General features: G+C 36.5%; 1 protein-coding gene across 4 annotated transcripts in view; it reads right to left on the reverse strand.

Moving 5' to 3' along the window:
* The window catches only part of TET2 (tet methylcytosine dioxygenase 2), a 169,815-nt gene that overhangs the window by 121,746 nt on the left and 27,161 nt on the right, over positions 1–20,908 (reverse strand). For 2 of the 4 annotated variants that reach the window (XM_077142644.1, XM_077142647.1), the window contains exon 2: positions 1,383–1,528. The gene's annotated coding sequence lies outside the window, so the exon portion shown is untranslated. Of the gene's footprint in view, positions 1–1,382; positions 1,529–6,732; positions 6,809–20,908 lie in introns of all 4 variants that reach the window. The other 2 variants (XM_077142646.1, XM_077142645.1) reach the window with 2 other exon arrangements.

Raw genomic sequence — 20,908 nt, forward strand, 5'->3', positions numbered from 1 at the left:
TGTAAAGCATGAGATTTTGTAGGTTTATCCAGAGTGATGCCCAGATAAATCCCAGAGCGATTTGAACAATGAATAGGGAGGTATTTGCAGAGTCCCCTACTGGGGATGGTGAGAAAGGGGGAAAATTCAACTTCCCCAAGTGGAGAATTCTTGATATTCTCACAGGAAGTGGGGAAAACCAAAGCAACAGGCTAAGCTCCCAATCTTGGGGTTTGTTCATATGAAACTTAACCCTGCAAAGGATAAGCTAAGCCTACTTAAAATTAGGTCTAAGGCAACACGACAAGCAAACTCACTGCCCTCCCCTTCTCTACATGGGACGTGACTTCCAGGGGTGTGGACCTTCCTGGTAACGTGGGACAGAAATTCTAGAATGAGCTGGAACTCAGCATCAAGGGACTGAGAAAATCTTCTTGACCAAAAGGGGGGAAAGCAAAATGAGACAAAATAAAATGTCAGTGGCTGAGAGATTCCAGAGTTGAGAGGTTATCCTGGAGGTTATTCTTACACATTAAATAGATATCATCTATTCAGTTAAGGTGGAATGGAGAGGCTGGAGGGCTGAAAATGTGGCTCTGTGCTCTGGTGGCCATGTTTCTTGAAGATAATTGTATGATGATATGGCTGTCACAGTGTGACTGTGTGGTTGGGAAAGCCTTGTGTCTGATGCTCCTTCTGTCTACCTTATCAATGGACAAGTAAAACATATGGACTAAAAATAAATAAATAATAGGGGGAGCAAATGTTTAAATTTAGTAGCTTGAAATGCTGGTGATTGGTGAAGGGGAGGGATAAGGGGTATGGTATGTATGAATTTTTTCCGTTTTCTTTTTATTGCTTTTTCTGAATTGATGCAGATATTCTAAGAAATGATCATGATGATGAATATATAACTATGTGATGATAGTGTGAGTTATTGATTATATAACAAGAACAGAATGATCAGATGATAAGAATGTTTGTGTTTGTATGTGGTTATGTATCATAAATAAAAAATAATTTAAAAAAATAAAACATTTAAAAAAAGTGATCCTAATGGACTGATGAGGCTGTGACAAGTGGTTATAGATATCACATTTCTTGTGATATGAACAGTTCTTATCTTTTTTTTTTAATTCATAAACAAAGAATTTGGTGAAACTCTTCCCTTTCTTCTAAAAAATAACTCATACATAACAATCAGTATGCAACTTTGGGTTATTCATAGATCTTAAAATCCAATTCATACGTCCTAAGCATAGATACCTAACGGTATTTGAGAAAAATACTGAGTTCCTAAGAGTTGAAAGTTGGAAGCAACGTTGACTGTTAACTTGGCAGTAAACGTAAACTTCTCACAAACAAAGCACCAGCTTTCATAAGCCTCTCATCCCCAGTCTTACCAGCAGTTCTATCCCTCACTGCTCCTCCTGGATCATGGCCTGTTGGCTGCTGCTGAGCCCATCTCCTGCTTTCAAGTGCGGTGAGTCAACAGGAGCAAGGGCAAGTAGTCAATCTTGAGAGGGTGTGCTGCTGAATGTTTGCTGGCCTGGAAAAGACAGGTTTGGGATATTTTAGCGAAGCAAAAAAGAACAGGGCATAAACATCTAGTATGAAAGCTATTATGCAGAGTTTAAAAGTTTTTAGATGCCCTTAATTGGGTATTACCACTACACTGTTGGCTGTTAAAAATTTTAGGGTGAGAGAATTTTTCTTAAAGTAAAGATACTCCCAAATGCAGTATAATAAACATTGCCTAATATTTGTAGAGCACTCTGTAATGCACAAAATATCTTTACCTACACCAGTCATCCCATATCTTGATTGTGATGATAAATCAGGCTTGGGAACCACTAACTAATATTATTCTATTTGGTGAATCCAGTGGTTTTCAACCTTGGTTGTAATGGTATTACCCAGGTGTGAGGCTTGGGTATCGCCCTCAGTGATTCTGATTTGGGCTAAAATGAAGCCTAAGCATCTGCCTTCCTACCTATGCCCCAGGTGATTTTAAGGTACAGCCTGGACTGAGAATCAGTAAACTTCTTGTTGATATTTAGCATTAACTTAAGCCATAATTAGCAAATTTTTTTTAGCTACATACCATGTCAAGGCAGTATGCTAAGTGCTATGGAAAAGGAAAGGAATTATAACATGATCCCTGTTCTTCCATTTTGCTGGAGAGATTGAACACATACTTTAAAAAGATCACCTAATATGATTCATACTTTAAAAATAAAACTGCACATGAGATTTTGTTGGTTTGTCCAGGGTGATCCTCCAACGAATCCCAGAATGATTTGATCAGTGACTGGAAAAGTATTTGCAAGCCCCCTTCGGGGTATGGTGAGAGTGGGGAGAAATTCAACTTCCCCAAGTTGAATTCTTGATATTCTCACAAGCAGTGTGGACAACCAAAGCTATAGGATGAGCCCCCAGGCTTGGGGTTTGTTCACATGAAACTTAACCCAACAAAGGATAGGTCAAGTCTACTTAAAATTTAGGCCTAAGAGTCACCCCCAAGAAAGCCTCTTTTGTTGCTCAGATGTAGCCCCTCTCTCCAGCCAACATGACAAGCAGTCTCACCACCCTCCCCCTCTCTGCCTGGGACATGGTTCCCAGGGGTGTGGACCTTCCTGGCAATGTGGGACAGAGATCCTGGAATGAGCTGAGACTCAGCATCAAGGGACTGAGAAAAACCCTAGAATGAGCTGAGAATTAACATCAAGGGATTGAGAGAAACTTCTCGACCAAAAGGGGGAAGAGTAAAATGAGACAAAGTGTCAATGGCTGAGAGATTCCAAACAGAGTTGAGAGGTTAACCTGGAGGTTATTCTTACTCATTAAGTAGATATCACCTTATTGTTCAAGACGTAGTGGAGAGGCTGGAGGGAATTGCCTGAAAATGTAGAGCTGTGTTCCAGTAGCCATGTTTCTTGATGATGATTGAACAATGATATAGCTTTCACAATGAGACTCTGTGAATGTGAAAACCTTATGTCTGATGCTTCTTTTAGCTACTATATCAACAGAAGAGTAGAACATATGGAATAAAAATAAATAATAGGGGAACAAATGTTAAAATAAATTCAGTTTGAAATAGTGGTAAATGAAAGTGAGGGGTAAGAGGTATGGTATGTATAGTCTTTTTTTCCTCTATTATCATTTTATTTCTTTTTCTGTTGTCTTTATTTCTTTTTCTAAATTGATGCAAATGTACTAAGAAATAATGAATATGCAACTATGTGATGATATTAAGAATTACTGATTGTATATGTAGAATGGAATGATACCTAAATGTTTTGTTTGTTAATTTTTTTTAATTAATAAAAAAAGTTAAAAAAAAAATAAAACTACATCTCCCTACCCCACATTTTTGACAGTCCCTTCCAACAAGAAAAAGTTAGAATGGGCATAGCCCATAGAAAGATCAAAGGTGATCGTGGAGTTATACAGAGAAGGCAGGGTTTAACAAACGAACATGACCACTTAATCATTAAATTGATATTTCTTCTACTCTCCAGTATTGTAGAGTAGCTAGAAGTAAGAACATAAAATTGTGAAATTATAACCCATACCAAACTCTGAAATCTGCTCTACAACTAATCATTGTGCTGTGCTTTAAAATTTATTGCTTTTTTGTATATACATTATTTTTCACAAAAAAGTTGATTGTGATGATAAAAAAATTTATTCCTTCTAGCCTCCTATAATCTGGAGCAGCTAAGAAGGAAAAATATGGGAGGATTGTATGGTAGACCATGACAAACTCTGGGATTTGTCCTGTAACTATTTGTTGAAGAGTGTTTTGAAAATGATTACTTTTTTCTTTTTTTGCTTTGTACATATGTTACAATATATACCCCCCCAAAAAAGTTATAAAAAACCAAACAAACTTAAATAATGCTTTAGTGATTAAAGATGCAGTGAAAACCTTGGAGGCTGCAAAAGGCAGAGATGACCATGAGCTGAAATAAGGTTGAAAGCTTAATGCATGAAGAAAGCCTTCTACTAGTTTCAAGGGCAGAGCGAAATTCAGAGGAAGACAGGAGGAAAGAAGAGAACTTTTGTTTTCAGGTAAGAATCATGGCAGGAATATGCACAGAAAATTGGGGAAGAATAAAAAGTCTATTGTGGATGGAGAGTTTCTATGAAAGCGTGGTAGAAGAAGTTAGAGGAGTAGATTTGATTCAGAATGTAAAGAGTGTTGGTAAAAATGGCTCAAAGTGAAGAACGTGTATCTAGCATGATATTGGAAGCAGCTGAAGGTCTACATTTCAGATGAAGAATACTAACATTTTCTGGGTTCTTATTAAATGCCCAACACTATGCTAGATGCAATACATATGTTTTCTCATTTAATACTCACAAAAATCTGATGAAGTAGGTATCATTATCCCTATTTTCCTGGTCAAGAATAGAGGTCATTTAATTCTTCCAAGGTCATACAGTTACTAATATTACACTGAGACTGGCACATGCTGTTTCTCTGGAAGCATGTTTTTAACATTCAGGTTTTTTTGAGATATAATTCACATATCATAAAATTCAACCTTTTAAAGTGTACAGTTCAGTGTTTTTTAGTATATTCAAAAAGTTGTACCACCATCACCACGATCTAATTTCAGAATATTTTCACCACCAGTCTCTTCCTTTTCCAGCCCCTAGTAACCATAAATCAACTTTCTGTCTCTAAAGATTTATCCATTCTGTATATTTCATATTAATAGACATATATCATCTTTGGCTTTTTGTATCTGGCTTAATTCACTCAGCCTAATGTTTTTAAGGTATATCCATATTGTAGCATTGTATCAGCATTTCATTCCCTTTTATGCCTATGCATAATTTATTCCATTGTATAAAAATAGCACCTTTACTTTATCCACTCAACACCTGATGAGTATTTGGGCTGTTTCCACTTTTGGGTTCTTATGAATAACGCTGCTCTGATTATCAGTGTACAGTTTTTGTGTGAACATACGTTTTCTGTTATCTTACATAATGTAGGAATAGAATGGCTGGGTCATATGGGAAACCTATGTTTAACCTTTTGATGAACTGCCAAACTGTTTACCAAAGAGGCAACACCATTTTGCAATCCCATCAGAAATATGATGGTTCTAATTTCTCCATATACTCATCAACACTTGTAACTGTCTCTCTTTTTATTGTAGCCATCCTAGTAGGGGTAAAGTGGTAGAAGATTTAAGTTTTATAAATGATCATATCCAGGATATTCATTTATTACTGTAATTCAGGTATAAAATGACAAGAACCTGAATAGAAGAGTGGCAGATAAAATGAAAATAAGATGATAAAGCAGGGAAACATTACTTCACAAGAAATGAACAGAACTTAGTAATATCCCAGATGCTGAGAAGAAGAAAGATTCAAATACAGTAAGAGAGCTTGGAGATTGAATGCCTGGAAGAATGATGATTTAATCACTGAAATGGATAATTCGGGAAAGATATCTGAAATGACAAAATAAATTCTTGATATGATGCATTTGAGGAAATCTATGAATTTCAAATAAATAATCACGCAGGTGAATGTTTGGCACTGAAGTTCAGGAGGTCAGGGTTGGAGATAATGAAATATTTTTGAAAGGGTCAAAGAAATATTGCCAAGACTAGAAATGGGCCATTCCCTTCATATGCTTAGATTTGTAAGGCTGGGTTCAGCAACTCGTTGGGCCAAACACCAAGGAAGGCAGGACAGCTAGAGACGTTCTGTTTTTTGCTTAAAGAAGTAAAACAAAACTTAAACATGAAAATAAATATATTTTCTAAACTCAGTTCTGTCAGAACACTACCTGTAAGTCCCATGGTTGATTTCAGATTTTTACATTAACTTCAGTACATGCACAGAGGCAGCATGCTTGGTTCTCTGTATGATGTGGGCAAGTTTAGTGGGATTGCCCCCTAAGGGCTGGTACAAGATGGCAGTACCAGAGGACTGAATGCCACTACAAGCAGTCATCTGATTGGCTGGGAATGAGGCTGGTAAGCTAATATGGAGAAACATGAAGTCCCCATTTCTATACCTAAAATGACCCCATAATAAATATAGTCCATCACCAACTAATATACACCCTCATGAGTCTCTGAAAAGACACTGCCTCAGTTGTTAATGAACCTGGTTTTGTTCAGCTTTAGAAAATCTCCAATGTGGTAACACTGAGGAATGAATACAGTGATGCCTGAGGTGGTTAGGTACCTGTTTTGAAGCAGAGCTTAATGATACTGATGCTGAGGTAAATATAAACAAAAATGTAAAACACTGTCAGTTAGTTTATATATTCAGCCCTCACAGCGACCTGAGTGTTTGAAAGAAAAAAAAATGCTGAGAAGGCAAAATGAACTATACACATGTAGGTAATAGGTGAAGACAGAGGTTAAGGTAAAAGCCACAGAGAAAAAATACATAAGAATAAAAGCTTATGGGTGCATCTGAAATATTCTCACTCCCACACATACATCTCTATTTTAATTGATTGAAAAAATTCACAGTCAAGGTGGCATTGTTTCTGGGGATAATGTAGCTCACGGTTCCTGGGCAGATATTTCGAATTGAAGTTTATTCTGGCATCTTTTATTTGCATCAACTATTCACTGCTATTTTTAAAAGATAATAGGTAGATTTTGTGATATTTTCTAGAACATAGATAAGAAAATAAAAACAATAAAAATAGCTAAAATGTACTGAATGCAAAGTCAGTTAATCTTTGAAATACTGTCAGTTATGTACCTTATCACATACTTTGTAGGTGGCAGGGCCTCCACCGCCTGTGTTCTTATCCACCATGCTTCATGGACTCCATCAGCTTGTAGGAGATTCAATGAAGAAAACATTTCATTTTGGTGAAAGGTAAATCATTCTATATTTCAAAGCCCAGAAGCAGATATTTTTCTTTCTCAAAAAAAACACCTTTTCTCTATCAACCACTCACTCTTCCTATAAGCATGTGTGTATAACACCAGCTATATACCTCCTAGAGAACCTTCTTCTTTGGCCTTAAATGCATTTCTTTCAATAGGTGAATCCATCATCAATCAAAAGTCACTAAGTACTTCCATTACAAACAGTAGGAACTACGTCTATCCTGCTGGATCTAGTCCTTTCCTTCCCTTTTGTGCTACTAGTCCACCATCATTGCATGTTTCTTCGGAGCTTTTTAGCAATTGGCATTTCCTTCCTGCATAAATGCTTCCTAGGCTGCTTCCCTGCTTAATGCACGCCCCCTCCAGATCTCAATGGAGCCAGAAGGGAGTTCACTGAACAGCAGGTTACTGACCTCAGCAGGATATGTCCACAGAATGTTTCTCCTCCCCCTGCACACACACATACATACACATTAGACGCACACCCTAACACCCCTCCTGGCAAGTAAATGACCCCAACTGCACGGTGCCCAAGGGAAATGCTATTTCAGAATGTCAACTACGTGTCAGTAGCTCTTCTCATACCGATGCTTTTAAAAAATCACTACATAGTACTTAAAGCTCTAAGAAGAAAACTAGAGAAAGAGCTCATACATAGTTACTCCATGTTCCTCCTAACACAGACAAAGCAATGACTCCCAAGGAAGAATTCAGGAAGCATTTACAGAACAAATTCCACTAAGGTAAAAACAAATACACACAGCATCAGGTTGTTTCTTGTCATCAGTCTTTATGGAACTAAAATTGCCAAACAAAATAGAGACATTAACTAGCTGTTTGGCATAGTATTTCCATTGTACAAATGGACTATTCATTCACAATTCCCTTGGCATTGTGTGTAGATTATCAGATCAATTTATATAACTTACAGAAACAATAACAAAAAAAGTTATGAGAGAATAAATATATTTTAAAAGATGGCACTGGCTAGTACTTGATGTCTGTGGTCAGAGACTGGGTTACTGTAAACCAACAGCGGTGTTCCCAAAATTCTGCAATGGAAAGCCAAGGGAGGATTTGGCTTATTTTTCATCCTCCAAAATAGAAAATAAAATAATCTATGTTGGAATTGCCATTCCTAACTTTTAAGTACTATGGATAGCCCCTCTAGAAATTCCATGCAATGGAGTGGAGGAAAAGGATAAAGAGAGGAAAGAAGGGGTTTACATGATTTTAGTGGTTCATCTGTCATTTCCTTGTTCCTTACACAAGAAACCTTAGTTATTGGTTATTTATACAGCTAACTTCAGGACGATATTTCTAGTGGGAGCTTAGTCTTGAGATGAACCTCAGAAGAAACTTCTCTCTCATTCTCTCTCCAAAACCCATAAGCTAATTAACGAAGTAGACCAGTAGAAGGGATAGGAAATTATAAATTAACATTGGGTTCTAATTCAGACTCCAAAACTCTCCAGCTTCATGATGTGCAATCCGTCACTTAAGGAAACTGAGGACTAGAGAAGTCTATAAAATATTCCAATTGGGTTATCTCTATTCCAACTCAGCTTTAAGGCATTATGGTTCTATGACTCAGATACTGTCCACTTTGATACATGTAGAACAAATATGTATAAGAAAAAGAGGCACTGCACAAATGTACAGTAAAAACATAGAATTATAGTGATAGAATTATACCAATTTAAATACATTTAACTGATATTAAAATGTAATAATGCATAATCCTTAAATTTTAATATGCAACGGTTATTGATAGTCACAATAGTTCATTAGTGATTCCAAAGGAAATTTTAAAATATATATTCTATTGCTTTAGGTTTGGTAGTTGCTTATTATAAAGTGATGTAATGAATTCTCCAGAGTAATGAGGATACTACCATGCTTCATTTAGACTGAATTGCTAATTATATCCATTTATACGAACCACAGACTGTATATCAATAACCTAGTTGAACATCAGGGCTGAAAACTGCTTTAAATCTGCAACAATCTAGATATTTTTAAAGTTGACCTTATTTTTCACACTTTTTAGGAAACATATAAGTTTAAGCTGACTCCATCTTTCCACTTCCTCAAGATGGATGGGAAGTAAAATAATGAAATTTGGTATCATTAATTATGTGTTACAAATTGTTCATAGCTCAGAGAATATCTTCATGCAAGGATGCCACAATGACTTAAGGTTTAAAGCCATTACATTAATTTCATCAATATAAAACATCAAAGGATTGCTGAGAAAAATTCCAAGTTAGATGAGAGGGCAAACTATGTACAAAATGAAATTGTACACTATACTAAAAATCTGCTAACATTTGATCTGTCACTATTTTAAAAAGGAGCATTACTTCAGTAATAACACTGCTTATATTTTTCATTCTAAAAACTTAAACAGGAAAATATCAAATAAAAAGATAAAGAGTGAAAAATGCCACAAATTTCCCAAGCATTTTCTGATTTTATCCAATTCCCGAAAATGCACTATTTACCCTGAAAAGCTTTCAAAACATATAAGAAAACATTGGAATTCTGTTTATATGGATTGTTAACCCCATCACACTTTTCAAAAAATTGGAAGTGTTGTTAATACGACCTAGAATACTTCTAACATAAGAAGCTCTTAAAAACAATCTAGTAAATGTTAATTTAAGATGAATTATGATTCAACTAGCATACACATGAGTGATAACCAAAATATTTAACAGTTGGCCTGTCATGGCATAGGTGCTAGTGGTGGAGGAGGATCACAGAGGCCCCTTGCAGGGACAGTTATTATTTTAGTTGCAGGAGTGTGGAGAAGTACAAGGAGTCACAGGAAATAAAACCTTAGTGGCTTAGGGCAGCAAAACCCAACAGTAACCTTGGAAGTATTTCAGCAGCCATCAGCACAGTCCACTTGTGCACCTGCTGCATTCTAGCTCTGGCTATTTGTATGATTCTTAAATAGGGAATTTTTTTTAAAAGTATTAAGCAACTGTTAAAAGTCTTTAAAAACTAGTACTTGTTATTGGAAAAAAACTCAACTATTAACTTAAGCAATAACTAGAGAGCAACATGAAGGAGGAAATTTGGTAGAAAAAATGAACATTTAAGATAAAAAATTTTAAATTTTTTCAAAATTACATGTGAAAATTGTATAAAATGTGTTTACAATCCTATCAAAATTATGTAATATCAAAATGTGGGGTTAAAACCTTCACATCATGGGTAGGATGACAGAATTTAAAAGTATTTCTCTCTAAGTAAAGAAAAAATTCAGTATAAAAAGCTGTAAACTCAATAACTCTTAAGACTTACATAAATGAATAAGATATTCCAAATAAATATTTTACAACAAAATTTTGGTATAATATTTTTTATAAAAGTAATTACAATTTTCATAAATTGGATTTTTATATATTAGATTTTATGGAAACAGGTTACAACTATTGCTAAACAGAAGCTGATTTCTTATGAACAAGCAAATCATAATGTTAAGGAAATGACAATATAATTTAAATATATGGTGCTATGTTACAGAGATCTAAAGAGATTATCTATACAGAACTGCACATTTTTAAAAAAGGCTTTAAATTCTTTTTTATTTGACAGATCCCCTAGGTGGGAAATGCAAATCTAAAGAGTGAGAATTTGTTGTTGATTGTTCTCTTGTTGAAAGGGATTAAGGTCACCTAGCAACTTCCACGTTGTAGAAAACAAAAGAAGAGTTGGTTGTCTACCACCAGTTCTTCTCAAGTGGAAGAGTGCAAACAAACAAAAGCATTATTTGTGCTATAGTGCTATGACATATATTCTTTATCACATGAAAAAGTAAAAGTAATCAAGAAATTCCCAGGAAAAGGACTCTACTCCAAAAGCCATAATTGTCACTAAATTGAGAGTTTACAAACTAATATCACACACATATACAAGCACACATTTTCCAAAAGAGAAAATAACAAAAGCTTGGCCAAAGAGTATACAGATCATAGCTTAAAGAGGGAGATTGAATGGTGGCAACTTTATTAAAGGTTTTAAAATGCTCTAGGTAGATAACTGGAGTACAGTAACATTAGAACACTGAATGAAGCTGAATGTGAGAAAGACCGGGGGGGAGGAGGGCTGGGGGTACAAATGAAATCAGAAGGAAAGATAGACTATAAAGACTGAGATGGTATTATCTAGAAATGCCTAGAGTGCACAATGATAGTACTAAATGTACAAATTTAAAAATGTTTTTGCATGAGGAAGAACAAAGGAATGTCAATATTGCAGGTTGTTGAAAATAGATGGCAATTTATATTTAAAAACTTTTACTTATGTGTGAGACTAAAGCAAAAACTATTTGGAACAAAATTTATATTTTGACTAGTGCATCTCGTAATATAACTTATATGGACAATTTAACTGAACAGCATAAGTACATGCATCCTTAAGTAGGGCATGAGATTTTGTAGGTTTGTCCAGAATGATGCCCTGATAAATCCAAGAGTGATTTGAAGAGTGAATAAAAAAGTATTTGCAAAGTCCTCTTCGGGGAATGGTGAGAAAGGGGGAAAATTCAACTTCACCAAGTGGAGAATTCTTGATATTCTCACAAGCAGTGGGAACACCAAAGCAATAGGATGAGCCCCTAATCTTCAGGTCTGTTCATATGAAACTTAACCACACTAAGAATAGGTCCAGCCTACTTAAAACTAGGCCTAAGTGTCACCCCCAAGAGAAGCTCTTTTGTTGCTCAAATGTGGCCTCTCTCTCCAGCCAACACAACAAATAAACTCACTGCCCTCCCCCGTCTACATGGGACATGACTTCCAAGGGTGTGCACCTTCCCGGCAACATGGGACAGAAATCCTAGAATGAGCTGGAACTCAGATCCAAGGGATTGAGAAAACCTTCTTGACCAAAAGGGGGAAGGGCAAAATGAGACAAAATAAAGTGTCAATGGCTGAGAGATTCCAAACAGAGTCGAGAGGTTATCTTGGAGGTTATTCTTCTGCATTAAATAGATATCATCTTGTGAGTCAAGATATAATGGAGGGGAGGAGGGGCCAAGACAGCAGCTTAGCAATATGCACGTTTTAGTTCGTCCTCCAGAACAACTACTAAATAACCAGAAACAGTAAAGAACAGCTCCCGGAGCCACGATAGTGACTGGACACACAGCGTACCCCAGTCTGGACCAGCTGGACCGGCTGCGAGTCTCTAGAACCGTTAGTTCCCCAAGCCACGGCGGCTGGCACCTGGCACCCCTCCCCCACAGGCAGCTTCCGGGAGGGAAAGGAAAGACACTCTAACAGTAGCAGGAACTGAGTCCAAACAAACACCAATTGTGGCATTAATAAACAAATTCTGACTACTGAAAATAGGCCCCCAGGCCAGGCGAAACTGGTCAAGACGGAGGTTGCTTATTGGGCTAACCAAAAAAGAGGAAAGGGGACTAAACGGAGGTTTTTGTGCCTGTTTCTATGGAAGCTTGGCTGTCTCTGGATTCAGCGGTGGGACTATTTGGGCTGCAACTGCCCCAGGCATAGGCAGAAAGAGACTGCTTTCAAGGCTGTCTCCCGCCTGTGCCTTCCCCAGGGGAGGGGTGAAACCCAACTTAGCTGGAATTCCTCTCTCAAGGAATTCAGACCCCAGGGCTTGGCAATTTGAAGTCATTTAAACCAGCTTACAACTTCTTCTCTGTCTCCACCACGCCCCCAGCAGGGAGAGTCTTCAAAAGTTAAAGGAACCATAACATCATTGCTAGGGGACCCGCAGGCAGACAAGCGCCACATACTGGGCAGGATAAGAAAAACAGAGCCCAGAGACTTCACAGGAAAGTCTTTCAACCTGCTGGGTCTCACCCTCAGGGAAAACTGACACAGGTGACTCCTTCCCCCTGACAGGAGGCCAGTTTAGTCTGGGAAAATCCAGCTGGAGTTTGTAATACCTATGTAGACGCTCCTAAGGGTGGGGAGGGAAAAGGCACCATACAAGCAGTGCAAGAAACAAGAAAACAAGAACTGAAAAATTACCCTATGTTAAACAAAACTTAAGCTAGAGGCCCAGAAAAAGCTGAACTGAAGGTCAAAGAACAGACAGACAACAAACTCATCTAGCAAGAAAACCCTAGGTAAGAGAAGTGAAAGCAATCTCCAGAATAAACTAATTAAGGTAATTAAACGTCTAGATGCCAGCAAAAAAAAACCTAATCACACCAGGAAAATTGAAGATATGGCCCAGTCAAAGGAACAAACCAATAGTTCAAATGAGCTACAGAAGCTGAAACAATTAATTCGGAATATACAAACAGAAATGGAAAACCTCATCAAAAACCAAATCAATGAATTGAGGGAGGATATGAAGAGGGCAAGGGATGAACAAATAGAAGAAATGGAAAGTCTGAAAAAACAAATCACAGAACTTATGGGAATGAAAGATACAGTAGAAGAGATGAAAAAAACAATGGAAACCTACAATGGAAGATTTCAAGAGACAGAGGTTAGGATTACTGAACTGGAGGATTGAACATCTGAAATCCAAAAAGAAGCAAAAACTATAGGGAAAAGAATGGAAAAATATGAGCAGGACTCAGGGAATAGAATGACAATATGAAGCGCACAAATATACGTGCTGTGGGTGTCCCGGAAGGAGAAGAGAAGGGAAAAGGAGGAGAAAAACTAATCGAAGAAATTATCACTGAAAATTTCCCAACTCTTATGAAAGACCTAAACTTACAGATCCAAGAAGTGCAGCACACCCCAAAGAGAATAGATCCAAATAGACGTTCTCCACGGCACTTACTAGTTAGAATGTCAGAGGTCAAAGAGAAAGAGAGGATCTTGAAAGCAACAAGAGAAAAGCAATCTATCACATACAAGGGAAACCCAATAAGACTATGCATAGATTTCTCAGCAGAAACCACGGAGGCGAGAAGACAGTGGGATGATATATTTAAATTACTAAAAGAGAAAAACTGCCAACCAAGAATTCTATATCCAACAAAATTGTCCTTCAAAAATGAGGGAGAAATTAAAACATTTTCAGACAAAAAGTCACTGAGAGAATTTGTGACCAAGAGACAAGCTCTCCAAGAAATACTAAAGGGAGCACTAGAGACAGATACGAGAAGACAGAAGAGAGAGGTGTGGAGAAGAGTTTAGAAAGAAGGAAAATTAGATATGACATATAAAATACAAAATGCAAAATGGTAGGGGAAAGTACTACCCAAACAGTAATAACACTAAATGTTAATGGATTGAACTCCCCAATCAAAAGACACAGACTGGCAGAAAGGATTAAAAAACAGGATCCTTCTACATGCTGTCTACAGGAAACACATCTTAGACCCAAAGATAAACATAGGTTGAAAGTGAAAGGTTGGGAAAAGATATTTCATGCAAATAACAACCAGAAAAGAGCAGGAGTAGCTATATTAATATCCAACAAATTAGACTTCAAATGTAAAACAGTTAAAAGAGACAAAGAAGGATACTATCTACTAATAAAAGGAACAATTAAACAAGAAGACATAAAAATCATAAATATTTATGCACCGAACCAGAATGCCTCAAAATACATGAGGCAAACACTGCAAATACTGAAAAGGGAAATAGACATATCTATCATAATAGTTGGAGAGTTCAATTCCCCACTCTCATCAATGGACAGAACATCTAGACAGAGGATAAATAAAGAAACAGAGACTTTGAATATTACAATAAATGAGCTAGACTTAACAGACATTTATAGGACATTACACCCCACAACAGCAGGATACACCTTTTTCTCAAGTGCTCATGGATCATTCTATAAGATAGACCATATGCTGGGTCACAAAGCAAGTCTCAACAAATTTAAAAAGATTGAAATCATACACAACACTTTCTCAGATCATAAAGGAATGAAGTTGGAAATCAATAATAGGCAGAGCGCGAGAAAATTCACAAATACCTGGAGGCTCAACAACACACTCTTAAACAACCAGTGGGTCAAGGAAGAAATTATAAGAGAAATCAGTAAATATCTCGAGGTGAATATAAATGAAAACACAACATATCAAAACTTATGGGATGCAGCAAAGGCAGACTAAGAGGGAAATGTATAGCCCTAAATGCCTATATCAAAAAAGAAGGAAGGGCAAAAATTCAGGAATTAACTGTCCACTTGTAAGAACTGGAGAAAGAACAGCAAACTAACCCCAAAGTAAGCAAAAGGAAAGAAATAACAAAGATTAGAGCAGAAAAAAATGAAATGGAGAACATGAAAACAATTGAGAAAATCAATAAAACCAGAAGTCGGTTCTATGAGAAAATCAATAAGATTGATTGGCCCTTACCAAGATTGACAAAAAGAAGAAGAGAGAGAACACAAATAAATAAGATCAGAAATGGAAGAGGAGACGTAACCACTGACCTCACAGAAATAAAGGAGGTAATAACAGGATACTATGAACAACTTTATACTAATAAATACAACAATGTAGATGAAATGGACAACTTCCTAGAAAGGCATGAACAACCAACTTTGACTCAAGAAGAAATAGATGACCTCAACAAACCAAACACAAGCAAAGAAATTGAATCAGTCATTAAAAAGCTTCCCAAAATGAAAAGTCCAGGACTGGACAGCTTTACATGTGAATTCTACCAAACATTCCATAAAGAATTAGTAACAACCCTGCTCAAACTCTTCAAAAAAACTGAACTGGAGGGAAAGTTACCTAATTCATTCTATAAAGCCAACATCACCCTCATACCAAAACCAGGCAAAGATATTACAAAAAAAGAAAACTACAGACCAATCTCTCTAATGAATATAGATGCAAAAATCCTCAACAAAATTCTAGCAAATCGAATCCAGCAACACATTAAAAGAATTATACATCATGATCAAGTAGGATTCATCCCAGGTATGCAAGGATGGTTCAACATAAGAAAATCAATTAATGTAATACACCATATCAACAAATCAAAGCAGAAAAACCACATGTTCATCTCAATTGATGCAGAGAAGGCATTTGACAAGATTCAACATCCTTTCCTGTTGAAAACACTTCAAAGGATAGTAATACAAGGGAACTTCCTTAAAATGATAAAGGGAATATATGAAAAACCCGCAGCTAATATCATCCTCAATGGGGAAAAATTGAAAACTTTCCCCCTAAGATCAGGAACAAGACAAGGATGTCCACTATCACAACTGTTATTCAACATCCTGTTGGAAATTCTAGCCAGAGCAATTAGACAAGAAAAAGAAATACAAGGCATCAAAATTGGAAAGGAAGAAGTAAAACTCTCACTGTTTGCAGATGATATGATACTATACATCAAAAACCCTGAAGAATACACAGCAAAACTACTAGAGCTAATAAACGAGTACAGCAAAGTGGCAGGTTACAAGATCAACATTCAAAAATCTGTAGTGTTTCTATACACTAGTAATGAACAATCTGAGGGGGAAATCAAGAAACAAATTCCATTTACAATTGTAACTAAAAGAATAAAATACTTAGGAATAAATTTAACTAAAGATACAAAAGACCTATACAAAGAAAACTACAAAAAACTGTTAAAAGAAATCACAGAAGACCTAAATAGATGGAAGGGCATACCATGTTCATGGACTGGAGGACTAAATATAGTTAAGATGTCAATTCTACCTAAATTAATTAACAGATTCAACACAACACCAATCAAAATCCCAACAACTTACTTTTCAGAAATAGAAAAACCAATAAGCAAATTTATCTGGAAGGGCAGGGTGCCCCGAATTGCTAAAAGTATCTTGAGGAAAAAAAACGAAGCTGGAGGTCTCATGCTGCCTGACTTTAAGGCATATTATGAAGCCACAGTGGTCAAAACAGCATGGTACTGGCATAAAGATAGATATATCGACCAATGGAATCGAATAGAGTCCTCAGACATAGACCCTCTCATCTATGGACATTTGATCTTTGATAAGGCAGTCAAGCCAACTCATTTGGGACAGAACAGTCTCTTCAATAAATGGTGCCTAGAGAACTGGATATTCATATGCAAAAGAATGAAAGAGGACCCGTATCTCACACCCTATAAAAAAGTTAACTCAAAATGGATCAAAGATCTAAACATTAGGTCTAAGACCATAAAACAGTTAGAGGAAAATGTAGGGAGATATCTTATAAGTCTTATAATTGGAGGTGGTTTTATGGACATTACACCTAAAGCAAGAGCACTGAAGAAAGAAAGAGAGAAATGGGAACTCCTCAAAATTAAACACTTTTTGTGCATCAAAGAACTTCATCAAGAAAGTAGAAAGACAGCCTACACAATGGGAGACAATATTTGGAAACGACATATCAGATAAAGGTCTAGTATCCAGAATTTAAAAAGAGATTGTTCACCTCAACAACAAAAAGACAGCCAACCCAATTACAAAATGGGAAAAAGACTTGAACAGACACTTCTCAGAAGAGGAAATACAAATGGCCAAAGGGTACATGAAGAGATGCTCAACTTCCCTGGCCATTACAGAAATGCAAATAAACCACAATGAGATATCATTTCACACCCACCAGAATGGCCATTATCAACAAAACAGAAAATGACAAGTGCTGGAGAGGATGTGGAGAAAAAGGCACACTTATTCACTGTTGGTGGGAATGTCAAATGGTGCAACCACTGTGGAAGGCAGTATGGCGGTTCCTCAGAAAGCTGAATATAGAATTGCCATATGACCCAGCAATACCATTGCTGGGTATCTACTCAGAGGACTTAAGGGCAAAGACACAAATGGACACTTGCACACCAATATTTATAGCAGCATTATTTACAATTGCAAAGAGATGGAAACAGCCAAAATCTCCATCAACAGACGAGTGGCTAAACAAACTGTGGTATATACATACAATGGAATATTATGCACCTTTAAGACAGAATAAACTTTTGAAGTATGTAACAACATGGATGGACCTTGAGTACATTATACTCAGTGAGACTAGCCAAAAACAAAAGGACAAATACTGTATGGTCTCACTGATATGAACTGACATTAGTGAATAAACTTGGAATATGTCATTGGTAACAGCGATCATCAGGAGATAGAAATAGGGTAAGATATTGGGTATTTGGAGCTGAAGGGATACAGACTGTGCAATAGGACTAGATACAAAAACTCAGAAATGGACAGCACAATACTACCTAACTGTAATGTAATTATGTTAAAACAGTGAATGAATCTGCATGTGAGAATGATAGAGGGAGGAGGGCTGGGGACATAAATGAAATCAGAAAGAAAGATAGATGTTAAAGATCGAGATGGTATAATCTAGGAATGCCTAGAGCATATAATAATTGTGAAATGTACAATGTACAAATTTTAAAAATGTTTTTGCATGAGGAAGAACAAAGGAATGTCTTTATTGCAGGTTACTGAAAATAGATGATAATTAATACTTTAAAATGTCACCTTATGTGTGAGAATAAAGCAAAAAATGTTTGTTACAAAATTTAGATTTTGACTAGAGCATTTCGTAATATAACTCATGTAGATAGTTTGATTGAATGTCATAAGTACTTGGAATCTCAGGTAAGACATGGGATTTTTGTTGGTTTGTCCAGAGTGATGCCCCGATGAATCCCAGAGTGATTTGATCAGTGACTGGGAAAATATTTGCAAGCCCCCTTGGGGGAATGGTGAGAGTGGGGAGAAATTCAACTTCCCCAAGTTGAATTCTTGATATTCTCACAAGCAGTGTGGACAACCAAAGTTATAGGCTGAGCCCCCAGGCTTAGGGTTTGTTCATATGAACCTTAACCCCACAAAGGATAGGTCAAGTCTACTTAAAATTTAGGCCTAAGAGTCACCCCCAAGAGAGCCTCTTTTGTTGCTCAGATGTGGCCCCTCTCTCCAGCCAACATGACGAGCAGTCTCACCACCCTCCACCTCTCTGCGTGGGACATGGCTCCCAGGGGTGTGGACCTTCCTGGCAATGTGGGACAGAGATCCTGGAATGAGCTGAGACTCAGCATCAAGGGACTGAGAAAAACCCTAGAATGAGCTGAGAATTAACATCAAGGGATTGAGAGAACCTTCTCGACCAAAGGGGGAAGAGTGAAATGAGACTAAGTGTCAATGGCTGAGAGATTCCAAACAGAGTTGAGAGGTTATCCTGGAGGTTATTCTTATGCATTAAGTAACTATCACCTTGTTGTTCAAGGTGTAGTGGAAAGGCTGGAGGGAATTGCCTGAAAATGAAGTGCTGTATTCCAGTAGCCATGTTTCTTGATGATGATTGAACAATGATATAGCTTTCACAATGAGACTCTGTGAATGTGAAAACCTTGTGTCTGATGCTCCTTTTAGCTACTATATCAACAGAAGAGTAGAACATATGGAATAAAAATAAATAATAGGGGGAACAAATGTTAAAATAAATTTAGTTTGAAATGCTAGTGGTAAATGAAAGCGAGGGGTAGGGGGTATGGTATGTATAATCTTTTTTTCTCTATTATCATTTTATTTCTTTTTCTGTTGTCTTTTTATTTCTTTTTCTAAATCGATGCAAATGTTGTAAGAAATGATGAATATGCAACTATGTGATGATATTAAGAATTACTGATTGTATATGTAGAATGGAATATCTTAATGTTTTGTTTGTTAATTTTTTTTAATTAATAATAATAATTTTTAAAAAGATGTAATGGAGAGGCTGGAGGAAACTGCCTGGAAATGTAGAGCTGTGTTCCAGTAGCCATGTTTCTTGAAGATGATTGTATAATGATACAGCTTTCACAATGTGGCTGTGTGATTGTGAAAACTTTGTGTCTGATGTTCCTTTTTTCTACCTTATCAATAGACGGGGAAAACATATGGAATAAAAATAAGAAATAGGGGAATAAATGTTAAAATAAATTTAGTAGATTGAACTGCTAGTGCTCAATGAAAGGTAGGGGTAAAGGGTATGGTATATATGAATTTTTTTCCGTTGTCTTTTTATTTCTTTTACTGAATTGATGAAAATGTTCTAAGAAACGATCATGATATGAATATGAAAGTATGTGATGATATTGTGAACTACTGATTATATATGTAGAATGGAATGATCAAAAGTTAAGAATGTTTTGTGTTTGTTGTTTTTTTTTTTTAATTTAAAAATCAATAAAAAAAGAATGTTTGTATTTGTTGTTATATATATTTTTTAATTAAAAATTAATTTTTAAAAATGTATTTACAAAGTCCCCATGGTGGGATGGTGAGAAAGGGGGAAAATTCAACTTCCCCTTTTGGAGAAGGCTAAATAGTCTCACAAGCAGTGGCAACAAAATCAATAGCCCAAACCCTCAATCATGGGGTTTGTTCATATGAAACTTAACCCCACAAAGAATAAGCTAAGCCTACTACAAATTAGGCCTAAGAGTCCCCCAAGAGAACCTCTTTTGTAGCTCAGATGTGGCCTCCCTCTCTCTCAGCCAACAAGGCAAGCAATCTCACTGCCCTCCCCCTCTCTACATGAAACATGACTCCCAAGGGTGTAAACTTCCCTGGCAATGTGGGACAGAAATCCTAGATTGAACTGGGACTCAGTATCAAGGGATTGAGAAAACCTTCTCAACTGAAAGGGGAAAGAGTGAAATGAGACAAAATAAAGTGTCAGTGGCTGAGAGATTTCAAATAGAGTCAAGAGGCTATCTTGGAGGTTATTCTTACACATTATATAAATAACCCCTCTTTAGTTTAAAGTGTATTAGGAAGGCTAGAGAGAAATGCCTGAAACTCTAGAGCTGTGTTCCTGTAGCCATGTTTCTTAAAGATGATTGTATAATGAAATAGCTTTCGCAAGTGACTGTGTGATTATGAAAAACTTGTTCTAATGCTCCTTTTATCTATGATATGGACAGATGAGTAAAGAATATGAATTAAAAAGAAATAAATAATAAGGGAACAAAGGTTAAAATACATTAGGTAGAGGGAAATACTAGTGATCAATGAGAGTGAGGAGTAAGGCGTATGGTATGTATGAGTTATTTCTTTTTTCTTTTCACTTCTTTTTCTGGAGTGATGTAAATGTTCTGAGAAATTAT

Source organism: Tamandua tetradactyla, chromosome 24 (genome assembly GCF_023851605.1).
Source record: "Tamandua tetradactyla isolate mTamTet1 chromosome 24, mTamTet1.pri, whole genome shotgun sequence".
Lineage (NCBI taxonomy): Eukaryota > Metazoa > Chordata > Mammalia > Pilosa > Myrmecophagidae > Tamandua > Tamandua tetradactyla.